Source organism: Cnephaeus nilssonii (assembly GCF_951640355.1).
Source record: "Cnephaeus nilssonii genome assembly, chromosome: 20".
Classification (NCBI taxonomy): Eukaryota; Metazoa; Chordata; class Mammalia; order Chiroptera; family Vespertilionidae; genus Cnephaeus; species Cnephaeus nilssonii.
In genome coordinates this window covers 27,375,249-27,388,256 of record NC_137091.1, presented here as the reverse complement: position 1 = coordinate 27,388,256, position 13,008 = coordinate 27,375,249, and the positions used below count along the sequence as shown (strand labels likewise).

General features: G+C 41.3%; 1 protein-coding gene and 1 pseudogene across 3 annotated transcripts in view; one reads left to right on the top strand and one right to left on the bottom strand.

Annotated features, from left to right (window-relative positions):
• CDH13 (cadherin 13) overlaps positions 1-13,008 on the bottom strand; it is a gene marked incomplete at its 3' end in the record, with an annotated part of 1,039,464 nt that overhangs the window by 965,750 nt on the left and 60,706 nt on the right. The window lies entirely within an intron of this gene.
• LOC307092662 (translation machinery-associated protein 7-like) lies at positions 10,764-10,954 on the top strand (annotated as a pseudogene). Its single transcript has one exon. The product of its transcript is annotated as a translation machinery-associated protein 7-like (transcript).

Here is a 13,008-nt window from a genome sequence, read left to right as displayed (position 1 = left end):
GGCCCAGGCCTCCACTCAAGGCTACAAAGTTTCAATTATAGAAAATAAATAAATCCCAACAAAAATGGCAGCAGCCACGGAGCAGGAGAGAGCAGGAGGCTTGAGTTGCCCCCGGCAAGGGAGGAAGCCAACCTTTCCAGCGCGCCCAGGCCTCCACTCAAGGCTACGAAGTTTCAATTATAGAAGGTAAATAAATCCCAGATACCAGGGCCTCCACTTGGGTCGCCAGGGGGCGTGGCCAGCCTGCAAACCACCACAAACCCCTCACTCAGGCCGCCCCACACCCCAAGGGAACCCCCACCCTGATCCAGGACACCCTTCAGGGCAAAGCAGCCGGCCCCCACCTGTGCACCAGGCCTCTATCCTATCTAATAAAAGAATGATATGCAAATTGACCATCACTCCAGCACACAAGATGGCTGCCCCCATGTGGTCAAAGATGACTGCCCCCATGTGGACACAAGATGGCCGCCATAAGATGGCCAGCAGGGGAAGGCAGTTGGGAGGGACCAGGCCTGCAAGGGAGGGCAGTTGGGGGCAATCAAGCCTGCAGGGAGGGCAGTTAGGGGTGACCAGGTCGGCAGAGGAGGGAAGTTGGGGGCAATCAAGCCTGCAGGGGAGGGCAGTTAGGGGTGACCAGGCTGGCAAAGGAGGGAAGTTGGGGGTGACCGGGCCTGCAAGGAAGGGCAGTTGGGGGGGGACCCAGGCCTGCAGGGGAGAGCAGTTGGGGAAACCAGGCCTGCAGGGGAGGGCAGTTAGGGGTGACCAGGCCTGCAGGGGAGGGCAGTTAGGGGCAAACAGGCTGGCAGGGGAGCAGTTAGGCATCAATCAGGCTGGCAGGGGAGTGGTTAGGGGGTGCTCAGGCAGGCAGGCAGAATCGGTTAGGGGCAATCAGGAAGGCAGGCAGGCGAGAAGTTGGGAGCCAGCAGTCCTGGATTGTGAGAGGATGTCCCAGATTGGAGAGGGTGCAGGCTGTGCTGAGGGACACCCCCCCACACACACGAATTTCATGCACTGGGCCTCTAGTAGGAATTATAATAGGAATAAATGTTTGTAGAAGTGAAGGAGGAGGGTGGGAGGAAAGTAAGAAGGGAAGAGTAGGAAGGAAAGAGGAAGGGAAAGAGAGAGTGAAGGATGGAGAAAAAGTGGAAGAAAAGAGAGGGAACAAGGGAGGCAGGAAAATATAAGTATGACTTAGACTTAAGGCTGTAATCCACAAAAGAAAATACCATTGAATCTATTAAATAATACACCAGATTACCAAAATCTGTTGGGAAAGCATCGACACCTTTCTAATGAAGTGGGAATTCACTTGGCAGAAAAATAGTAATACCTTGCAGAATCATAAACAAAATGAAAAGCACAAGCAAGTATGGCTCCACTTCAGAATTATGTAATGCCTCCTAATTCTGTTTAACCACGATTGATTTCTTTTGTCTTTGAAGTTTGAAAACTTGAAGACTAATTTTGAATGAAATATTTGCAAGGAAGAAGCAGACATGTGTCATAAAATATGCCCCACCAAACAAAAAAAATTAAGAGAGAGGAAAAATGTATTAATTTTTTGAATGAGTTTTAAGCTCATCAGCCCAGAGAAATTCCCACTGTTAAAATGAGCCTAATCTTCGCAATCACGAAGTAGTTGAGGAAAGATTCAGATGGGGACAGCCGGAAGCCGAGCTAATTTCCGGGAATTCTCTGGCTTTGCACATGTACCACTAGAGGCGATTGTATGACTGTGCTAATGAGAATTGTATTAGCATATTGAGTTCTAATTGTTACATCTTTGAACATCCCCTTACTGGAGAGAAGGAGGGAGAAAATCAAATCTTAAATAAAAATACACCGCACATCTCGCCTGATCAATGGGAGCCCTGGAAGGGCAGTTGCATTTGCCCTCCCTCGTGCTGATACACACCTGACAGCCCATCATAAAATAATGGCCCAGAAAAAGCCTATTAGTCTGTATCCTACTGCCTTGTGGCCAGCAAGATTGTTGCTATCACTGACTTTTATTTGATAAATTGTAGGTTTTGACACAGTTATGTGGTGGGTGTCACTGATGCCCTGGAGAATAGAAAGAAGAAACCATTTATTTGCCCATCCATTTGCCTGGCAATGTACCGTCATTTACCTTCCTCATGCTCCAGTGAGGCATCACCTCATCCAACAAATTATATCCACCTCCCAGGTCTGCACTGGGTATCTCCCAACATCCTCTGCTTGATTTAATTGTAAAAATTAATGAACATTTATTAAGTTGCTATAGTATGCTACAAACTCTGCCAAGCACAGTTGAGGCCTTATCCCACTTATTTTGCACAATCCATAATGCAGACATTATTCTAGCCATTTAACAGATCAGGAAACTGAGGCTCAAGGAAGTTAAGTAAAGTCAGTCCAAAAAATAAAATAAATAAAATAAAATAAAATAAAGTCAGTCCATTTAGTACAAAACAGAGACTAAAGAGCCAGGGCTATTTAATCCATTTTCTTGGCTCCTGACAACTAGCCCCTTCCTCCTCATCCAGGATACCTTCTTGGGAACCCAAGCCAGGGCAAGGAACCCAGGTGTGGCTGACTCTGCAGCACTTGCTCTTAAGCAACTCTGCTCAGCCCCTACCCTGTGACAACTGCAAGGCATTGCAATTATTGATTTGTCTATCTCCCTTAAATAGATTTTGAGTCCTTGGGAGTAAAGAATGGGCCTTAGACAAGTTTGTAGTCCCAGCGCTTAGTTACTGTCAGTGTGGAATGAATGAATTCAGGAATGAATGAATAAAAAGAGCATCTACCCAAAACAAAGTTGAAGTAACGCTTAGATAAAATTGAACAACATTGCAGAAAAGTTAATAGGCGAGAGAGGTAGACCTGCCCCAATGGACAGAGTCTTAATGTTTCTTTCAGTAACACCTATAATTCAAATCTGAATTCAGTAAGACAGATGCCCCAATCAACACATTCAAACCAAGTTAGAAACACTGCCGCTCCCAGAGCCTGCTGTGGCCTGAGGGCTTCCTTACAGGGCTCAGAGCCCCCAACCCACTCCACCCAGCCCCATTCCTTCATTTGTGTGACTTGCAGTTTTAGAGTCTAGAAACATTCAAGCCATGCCACCCTCCTTTTTCAAAAGCTTTTTTCCATAACAGCAGTGTGATGGGTTTTTTATTTGGTGCTTTTGTAAAGGAGGGGCTGGGGATGAAGGAGAAAGGAGAAAAATGGAATGCCTTGAAAACAGAAATTGGAAACAGATAAAAGCGAAGCTGAATGCAGAGGCATCTATAATATGGATGCCTCAGGAATTTCTGAAGCCTCTGTGCTGGGCAGGATTACACTCTGAATGGAGGCAGCACTAAGGATGTTCTCTGAATGGCTTCCCAAAGAAGAAAGTACACATGGCTGTAAGCGGGTGCCCAACCCCTCCGTGCAGGGCAGAGAGGAAGGGGGAGGCAGAAGGCAAAGTCTGTGAGATGGGTTTTGAGAGGAGCAGGGCCATTTTCTTTTGTTTACAAAATGATATTTTGCTTTTCCTGGAGTGAGGTAATGAATCTTCAGACTTAGTTGTTGAGTACAAGTAGCTTATTTAGCAGGTGACTCTGGGAAGCAGTGATATGAAGGTGGGAACTGACATGGGGATGGGAAAGGAGGGTGATAAACATTCTCAGTCTAGCTACCACTCGGGCATGAGTCCTACTGGGGGCTCTGAGAAGTGGTGTGAACACTCTCCAGTGAAGTCCCTCCAAAAGGGCAAGGGAGCTGGGAGAGTTACCCTACAATCCTATTTGTCCTTGGCTAAGGGCTCTTCATGGAGGTGGGAGTCCCCAGCACCTCTGGCCTGCCCTGAGTGCAGGCTGAGAGGCAGCTAGACAGAGGGCTCAGGCAGTGCACCTCCAGGGTTTGAAGTGAGAAGGTGCCAGAAGGAATGGTGAGTAAGGAGTGAACATGCTTGGGATACAGACAGAGACTGTGGTAGCCCTAAGTTACATTACGTATTCCTTATGATATACTATGTGTGTGTATGTATTGTGTGTTTGTGTGCATAAAACACATGGACACATATATTTCTGAGTGTATAAGTATATATATGTGTGGGATAAAACAAAAAATATAGAAGTAATGGTTACCTCTATTACAAAAGCCCTCATTACCTGATGCCATAAATATTTATGGAGTACTTACTATGTGCAAGCCACTGTTCTATGAATGGGAAAACACTATGACCAAGCTAAACCAAGTCCCTAAGCCCACAGAGAGACAGAAATACACAAATCAACTTAGAGGATATATTTTTATCAGGATAAGTGCTATAAGAAAAACTGAGAGGTGAGGGAAGGCCCAAGGTGAAAGGAAAGTTCTTGCTGAGATGTGACTGATAAGGAAGCAGGTCGGTGAAGGTGTAGGGGCTTCAGCCTTCCATACATAACGGCTCTAAGCTAGGAAGAAACTTGTTACCATTTTTATACCTTTATATCTACAAATTTTCTGAAATGCTTACATATCGTTAAAATTGGAGGGGAAACTACAATAAAATTATTTTTAAAACATTCTTTGAGTGAGAGACAGAAAATAAAAAATATACATATTCTTTGAGTAAGAGACAGAAAAAATCCAAAGAAGACTTTATTGATTCTTAGAAATTTGACTGATACAACATTCCAAAATCAGTAATCTTCAGGGAATCAGAAAACCTCCATTAACTTCTCTTAATGGCTGGCAAGTACAGAGCCAATCGATAAGTATTTATGGAGCCCACACTGTGTAAAAGGCACTGTGTCAGGTCCCGGGAGAACACTGAAATGAGTAAGACAGTGATGGGCTGTCATGCTGTCTGTGCCTAGTAGGGGAGGTGGGGATCATAGGAAACAATTCTATGATTAGACATTTCATAGTAAGAACTATGACAGACTATAGATAAGGTGCCCTGAGACTAATCTAGGCAGAGGCATGTTTAGGAAGGCTTTCTAAGGTGAAAGGCTTTTGAGCCGAACTTATGAAGTGGGTAAGTTTGCCATAGCCACAGAAGGTGTTACAGGCAAAGAACAGCATGGATGAGGGTAAGCAGAGGAAAACTACAGCTCACATTGGGGAAGGTGTAATTTACTATGTCTGAGAGATCTGGTTCCTAGCATTCAGGAACAGGAGACCAGGTGGGAGAGATTGGTGGAATGGAATGACAGAGAGCCATGAGCGAAGGTCACTGATGGTTTCCCAGGCACTCAGCTATTCCCCTGCTTCTGGTAACAATGCTCCAATTTCCCTGGGGAGCCACCATGCCATATAAGTTGATGTGGTTGGGTGGAGCTGACTACCAAACATTTCTGGCTTCAGAAGTGGGCATGCATCTAAGGTCTGACTAATCAAAGCATCCCAATCCCTTGTTTATGACCATTGGTTGAAGAGTGGAAACATGACCTAATGAGCACCAATTAGATTTAGTTCAAAAGTTAGTACTGAATGTGTTGAGAAAAGAAAACTCTAGTGGAGCTGCTGAGGGGATGACTAAAAATCTGAGACTGCTGCTGGGAGTCACATTATCACCATGATGACAGACAGTCTGTCAGAAGAAAGCTAACAAAGGAAAGGATATCTGAGAGAGAAAGTGAGGAAGACTCTTTTATTTTAATGACAACTTTTAAGGTCAACTCTAGGAATTCCAGTTGTGGAACCTAATAAACTTTCTTTCTTTTCCTCTTGAGCTACTTTGGGGGTAGATTTCTGTCCTTTTTAATCAAAAGCCCTTTTTACCACCCTAAATATATGCCCACACAAAGACTCTGAATGTTCAGAGATGCCTCATTCATGAAAGCCAAAAACTGAAAACAATCCAAATGTCCACCAACAGGTGAATGGATAAATATCATGTAGTATATTCATTATAATACTACTCAGTAATAAAAAAGAATCAACTCCTGATACATTTAACAATATAGATAAATCTCAAAAACATTATGAGCAGTAAAGAAAGTCAGACACAAAATACTGTATGATTCCATTTATACAAAAATTCCAGAAAAATCAATCTAATCTATAATGACAGAAAACCAATCAATAGTTGTCTGGGGTCAGAGGCATGTGTGGGGATAGTCTAGGAGAGAGCACAAGGGATTTTTTAGGGTGATAAAAATATTCTATGTCTTAACTGGTGGGAGTTACACTGATATAAATTTGTCAAAAATATATCATTGGATTAATACAATGGAAATGTAACATTAATGGGTGCATTTTATTGAATGTAAACCTTAATACAGTTGATTTTTAAAAAATGAATGCAAAATAAAATAATTTCAGACAAAAATATATGTACCATTCAAAACAGTCTTCATACTATTATATAGAAAAGAGAGAGCCAGTGAAGGTTTTTGAAATGAGGGTCTTCCCTACGCAGGGTTGTTATCCAGAAGGTCCACATGTTGTCAGAGTTCATGGTGTAGTGGATAAGAGCTTAGGTATCTGGCCAGAACCCTCCAGATGAAAATTACAGATCTATCCCTGTATGACTTTGGGGATATTACACAACTTCTCTGTGCCTCCATTTGTTTATTTATTTGTTTACAAAATGTGGATAGTAATAGCACCAATCGCAGCTATTGTAAAGACTGAATGACAATGTATTTAACACACTCAGAAAAGAAGGAGGAGGAGAAGTCAGAAATGTTAAGGTTCTTAAGTCATAGTGGTGGAAGGATTAATTGGTTGGGACAAAAGATAATGGCAAAGGGACTACATGGTCTATCCAAGAAAAATAGGACCTTGAACTGGACCAATGCTCATGAGAATGAAAAGGAGATGTAAATTTGAGAAATATTTCAGAGGTAGAGTCAACAGGATTTGGCAAATAATATATGGCAAGGAAGAGGAAGAAATAAAATTCTCAGAACTTTCTAACTTTGGAGACTGAAGGAATGTTAATGCTATTAGTTGGGGTGAGAGAAAAAACAGGAAGAGGATCTGACTCATGGCAAAGATAGCAAGTTCACTTTTAGCCACATGGCGCTGAAGCTGATCTCAGGACAGCAGGTTGGATGTCCAGTATAAGTGGAAAGCAGTATCTGCCATGGTACTGCAATGCTCAGTGAGAAAATAAGCCTCCATAAAGACATGACCTCTTTTTGCAGTTTTAGAGATCAGATTAGTGTTCTGAATGGTAATCATTGTGAATAATCACTACATATGGAGAAAACAAGGCTTGACATATTGGGAAGTAATAGCAGAAAGCAATTAAAATGTATCCTGTCAGTAATGCCATCAGTGAAATCTTGCATGAGAGCAAAGAGGAGAGGAAGACTCAAAACAGGTCTGACAACAGATTTCTCTATATGCTTGCAAAATTCTAGCACAGAACTTAGTGTCTTAGAATCTGTGAAATGATTAAGCTTAATCCCTAATCTTAACTACTAATTCCTAGGGATGGATATATATTCTTATATAATAAAAGGCTAATATGCAAATCGACCAAACAGTGGAATGACCGGTTGCTATGATGTGCTCTGACCACCAGGGGGCAGACACTCAATTCAGGAGCTGCCCCCTGCTGCTCAGTGCACTCCCCGTCAGCCAGAAGCTGGGCTCATGGCTGGTGAGCACAGCAGCTGTGGCGGGAGCCTCTCACACCTCCACGGCAGTGCAAAGGATGTCTGACTGACGGCTTAGGCCCAATCATGGGAAGCAGTCCTAAGCTGTTAGCTGGATATTCCCCAAGGACTCCCAGACTGCGAGAGGGTGCAGGCTGGGCTGGGAGATCCCCTGAGTGCATGAATTTTGTGCACCAGGCCCATATATATATATATATATATATATATATATATATATATATATATATATATATATATATATTGCCCTGATTTCTGTGGTGATATCGTCCTTAAAACACTGAGATTTAAATTTATTATTTGAAAATACACAGCTTAATTTCCACTAATTCACTATATCTCTTCACTGGTGAGGGTGATTCCAATGTTACCCTCTGGCATAAAGTGTTGGTGACATTTCACTTTAATAGTGATCCTCAAAGTATTCCCTATAGAATATTATCTCATGAGATGTTCTGTGAACAAAAGGGTCCCATGGCTAAGTAGATTTGGAAACTGCTGCCTACTCTAACCCCTACTAGGAAATTCAGGATGCCCATTCACATATTAACGGCTCTGAGAGTCCTGCAGGAAAACAAACAAACAAACAAACAAAAAACTAATTTAATTTTGTTTAACCTAGGTATCCCCCAATTTGATTAGCCAAATGCATCTTTGATTTCATAATACTTTCCAGCATTCTGAGGAACTAATATCCATAAATTATACTTTGGGAAATCCTAGAAAATGCTTCCATGGGCCATAATTCTAAAGTAACCCAATTTCTAGACTAAGCCAATCTTAACAATACTTGGAATCAATGAACAAAGCTTTCTGTTTGACAACTTGCAGGCAAGTGCCTAGCCAATTATTTGGCTGAATCATTTTATTTCCCGTTTTTCTGAGGACTGTTGAGACATCAAGTTAGTACCACCCACATGGGCTTGCATAAGCTGTATTATTACTCTTTATGGAAACTAGATTGAACACTCCTCTCCCAACAGCTAAATAACACTTGGCATAGACAAAAGAGAATATCTTAATAGTTTGTTATGTTTGTTCTATGACATTGTTTAGAGTCGTGGGTAGTAGAAGGAAAAACACTAACAGCTATATTTGTGGATTAAATATAAAAATCAAAATGTGTATACTGATTACTTTTTGGTGTTTAAAAGTGTCTTAATCAATATGAAGACTTGTTTAGACACATTCCCTAAAGCATCATTTCCAAATGATTTCTGGTAGAAAGGAAACCTTTCTGAAGTCAGAGGTAAGAAATATAGCAAAGGTGGTCACGCTAAGGAAGTGAAGAATTGGAAATGGGGCCTGGGAATCAACTGCGTTACCTCCTGACCCTCCCAATCAGCCTGTGCTGGGCGGAAATTAACGTGATTATATGGCTGGCTTCCCTCCCACCTGCATAGTGTGTGTTCTCAGGAGGGTGGAGAAGAATACTCTCCTCACACTAGCAGTCCTCCTGGAAGCCTAGTCCTCAGATGCCGTGGAGATGAGCCACATTCTTGGCAGGATAACCTTGGGTAAACATAGATGGCCCTCTCAGCCCCCGCAGCAGCCAGACCCCAGTGTAACAAATTAGTTCACATCTATACCTATATGAAAACAAAGATATTACTAATATCTACTTTCAACAACCAGAGTTTTGCAAGAACCAAATAAAACAACAGATGTTAGTGTGTTTTGTACATAGAACATAATAAATTATTATCAGAATGACGATCTTCTTCCCACTTAAACCAGGGGTTGGCAAACTATGGCCCATGGTCAAGTCTGTCCTGCAGCCCAATTCTATAGAACCTATAAGTTAGAAATCGTTTTTATATTTTAGAAGATTAGTAAAAAAAGAGAGAAGAAGGAACAGGAAGGACAAGATGAGAAGGAGGAAGAGAATATACAACAGAGCCCATATGTGACCTGCAAAGCATAAAATATTTACTATCTGTTCCTTTACAGAAAAGAGTTTGTGGATCCCTATTTTAAAAAAGAAAAGCTGGCTATTTCTTTGCCTTCCCGTAGTAGACGGGAAAAATGACCCTGGTTCTTCGTCACTCCCTACACCATGTGTCTTCCCACTTTGTCATTGGCCTCAGCCACAAAGTGCTTGGCCAATGAAATGCTTGCCAAACAGGCTTGAAAATCACTGATATGATTGTACTTGCTCTCTTGTGCCTCTGCCATTACTTTGAGAACATGCCAGTGCTAAACGTGCTATCAGATGGGAGAGTCGTGGGGCAAAGCCAAGACACCTCAGTCATCACAGCTGAGGCCATCATAGATCAGCAAACAGTCAGCTGACTCTCCAACATGTGAGTAAACCCAGCCAAGACAAGGAGAGCTACCTAGGTGACAGTTGGCCCACATGCATGGGCAATAAATGCTACCTGTCGTATGCTACTGAGGTTTTATTACACAGCAAGATATGTTATGCTTTCTTCCTTTTCACTCACCACCTGCAGAAGACACCTAAGAAAACAGTTCTTGCCTCAGTCTTCATTAAGATTAAGGCTTCCCTACCAGCTTTCATCTTGGCTTTTGAATACAAACATATGCCTGAGATCCACAGGCTAGTCACACTTGTCAGATAACACTAAAGAGGGTAGATAGAGATGGCTTAGCCTTGGAATTAGAACTCTCATTTCTACCAGTGCTTCAATCTTCCAGAATCATTATTTTCTCTGCAAAGAGATGTCTTCATCTTCAGTATCTGGAAACAAGGATGAACTGTTCTAATAGTTAACTTTTTCTCAAATCACCTTAAAATTGAAACATGAATGTACAATTCTTTCTTTAATGACACAGAGTGGTGGTTTTAAAATAGTCCACAAATTCTTTGACCCTTCTCCTTCAAGAGGTGAAATGTAATCCCTCTCCCTTCAATTGTGGAGCAGGACTTACTGACTTGCTTCTAGTAAGTAGAATGTAAGAAAAGTGATGGTGTGTGACAGCCAAGATTAGGACATAAAAGCCATTCTGGTTGCTGCCTTGCTTTTCTCTCTATTAGAAATGTCACTGTAAGAAAAGTCCATTGTCATGTGTAAATACTCTAGCAGTCCTATGGAGAGGCTGATGTGTTAAGAAACTGGGGCCTCTTGCCAATAGCTATGTAAAGGCACTATCTTAAAAGTAGATCCTCCAGAGCTTCCGGTGGCAGGGTCTAGGGAAGGGACAGAAGGAGCCATGTCTGGCCATGAAGGTGGTAAGAAGAGGCCCCTGAAGCAAGCCAAGAAGCAGGCCAAGGAGATGGATTAGATAAGAAATTCAAGCCAAAGCAAAAAGAGGAGCAGAAGAAACCCAAGGAGGTAAAAACAAAGGCTGTGGGGAAGGAACTCCTGGCCACAGGTGGAATTAAGAAATCTGGCAAAAAGTAAACTATTTCTTCTGCCTGGGGCAATAGTGACCCTTAATTCTATTCCTGTTTTAACATCTAGATTCCCTGTCATAACATGTTTTGCCACCTATAGTTAGAATGAAGTGTTGTCTTAGAGCCTGATGTACATTTAAGAATAAGTATTTGTAAAACTAAAAAGTAGATCCTCTAGTCACAGTCAAGCCTTCAGATGAGACTGCAGCCCTGGCTGACATCTTGACAACAATATCATGAAAGACTCCGATCCAGAATCACCTAGTTAAAGCTATTTCTGAGATAATAAATAATTTTGGACCCACTGGAATTTGGGGTAATTTTTATGTCAGCATTAAACAATTAATACAGATAGCATCAAATGATTAAAACCATTCATTCATAGCTGACCCAAATGTCCTAAGAACAAAGAAATCATGAAATAAGAATGGGAAGAGTCTTATAACCCAATTTTCTTGACACCAGCCTACATTTCTTTGGTGAAGTGATCCATGGGAGTTCTGATTTTGTTGCTGCCACCTACATTAGTCTGTTTACACATTTGTTGCCATCAAAATCAAAGGTGCAGAATTGACGGGTTATTGAAGATGACATCCTAATTGCCATACCAAAGACCTTGTGACAATTAAAGTATCTTACACTTTTAAAACAATAGTGTTCTCATTAATTTTTACTTTTGAACATAATTAGATTTACTTCTTGTTTAACTTTCATAGTTTATGTTTATTTCTAATTTTTAAAGAAATAAATCTTAATAATTTATCTGAAAAATTTAGAGTAACACTTGCTTTTTAGTAAAGATTATTTTTATACTCTATGGTGTGATTGTAAATGGAATCAATCTTAAATGTAGCAAATAGATTATGTGCAAAATGTGTTTGTAAATGTTTACACCATTTCTTTTCTGACTGGGAAGCAGTACAAAGATTTCGTCAGAATCTCAAAAGGGTCTGTGGTCACCAAAGGATTAACAATCACAAATCAAGGAGTTTCCCCTTGTCAATCCTATTTCAAAGAGAGGAGATGTCACCTTTATTTCAAGCTTGAGGGGGGGGTAAAAATGTAACTCCCAGAGAAGCATTAGAAAGGTTTAGTGTTGTGGAAAGAAATTGACAAATGTGTGTAAAGAATATATTTGGTAGGCCAGTAGATTTGGGATTTTTATCTGCAAGGCTGCTTTAAATGAGTTATGGTTGATTTAACTCTGTGTTTAATGTCACTCAATATCTTGTATATTATCTGTTAAAAATTAAATGTACTCTCTTATAAATCCAAAAGTTATTTTGTTCAATTCTGTCAGGCTGCAGTGTATAGCATCGCACCCTCATGTTCACATCTCCTGCTGTTCCAACTCGATGGAGAATCAATCAATGACTTAACAATCATGCTTCTTACAGTTCAGACAGGGGTTTTGAATGTAGATCAGCAGTTCCTAGCCCTGAAAAGAGAGCTAAGAGGCTTGAGTGAGTCTGGACAAAGGGTACCTAACCCCACAATACTGCCAAATTTTCCTCTACTGGATTCTAACTCCAAAGCTGCCTTGGGAGCAACACACACAAGGGAGGGACAAGAGATGAAGCTCCTCCCACTCAGCTCAGGAGCCACATGCTAACCTTGCCATTGGTGGGAGATATATAGAGACAACTTGAAGGGAGAGGAAATGGTAGAAAGTAGAGCTAAAGATAATTTATTAAACCCCTCTGGGCACCCAAGTGCTAAGGAGGAGACCAAAAATTAGGAACAGATAAATTGATCCTTGTTGTCATATAATTTATAGTGTACTTGAGGGAGTACAGAAATATCCAAAGAACAACATACTGAAGAAAGGTGTGGGATATCTGATAGGTCAGTAGATTAAAGAGGTAAACTAGCAATTGGGAAGCAGTAAAGAAGGAACAAAAATGAATGGCTCATGACACCATTCTCCCATTTTGGGATCATGACAGACACTACCAATTAACCCCAGAATTCTTGCCTGTTAAGCCAAGGTATGGCTCCAGAATCTTCTATACACATAGGGGCAGCCACTACCACCACTTAGTAGGATCTGGCTTGTGAGAG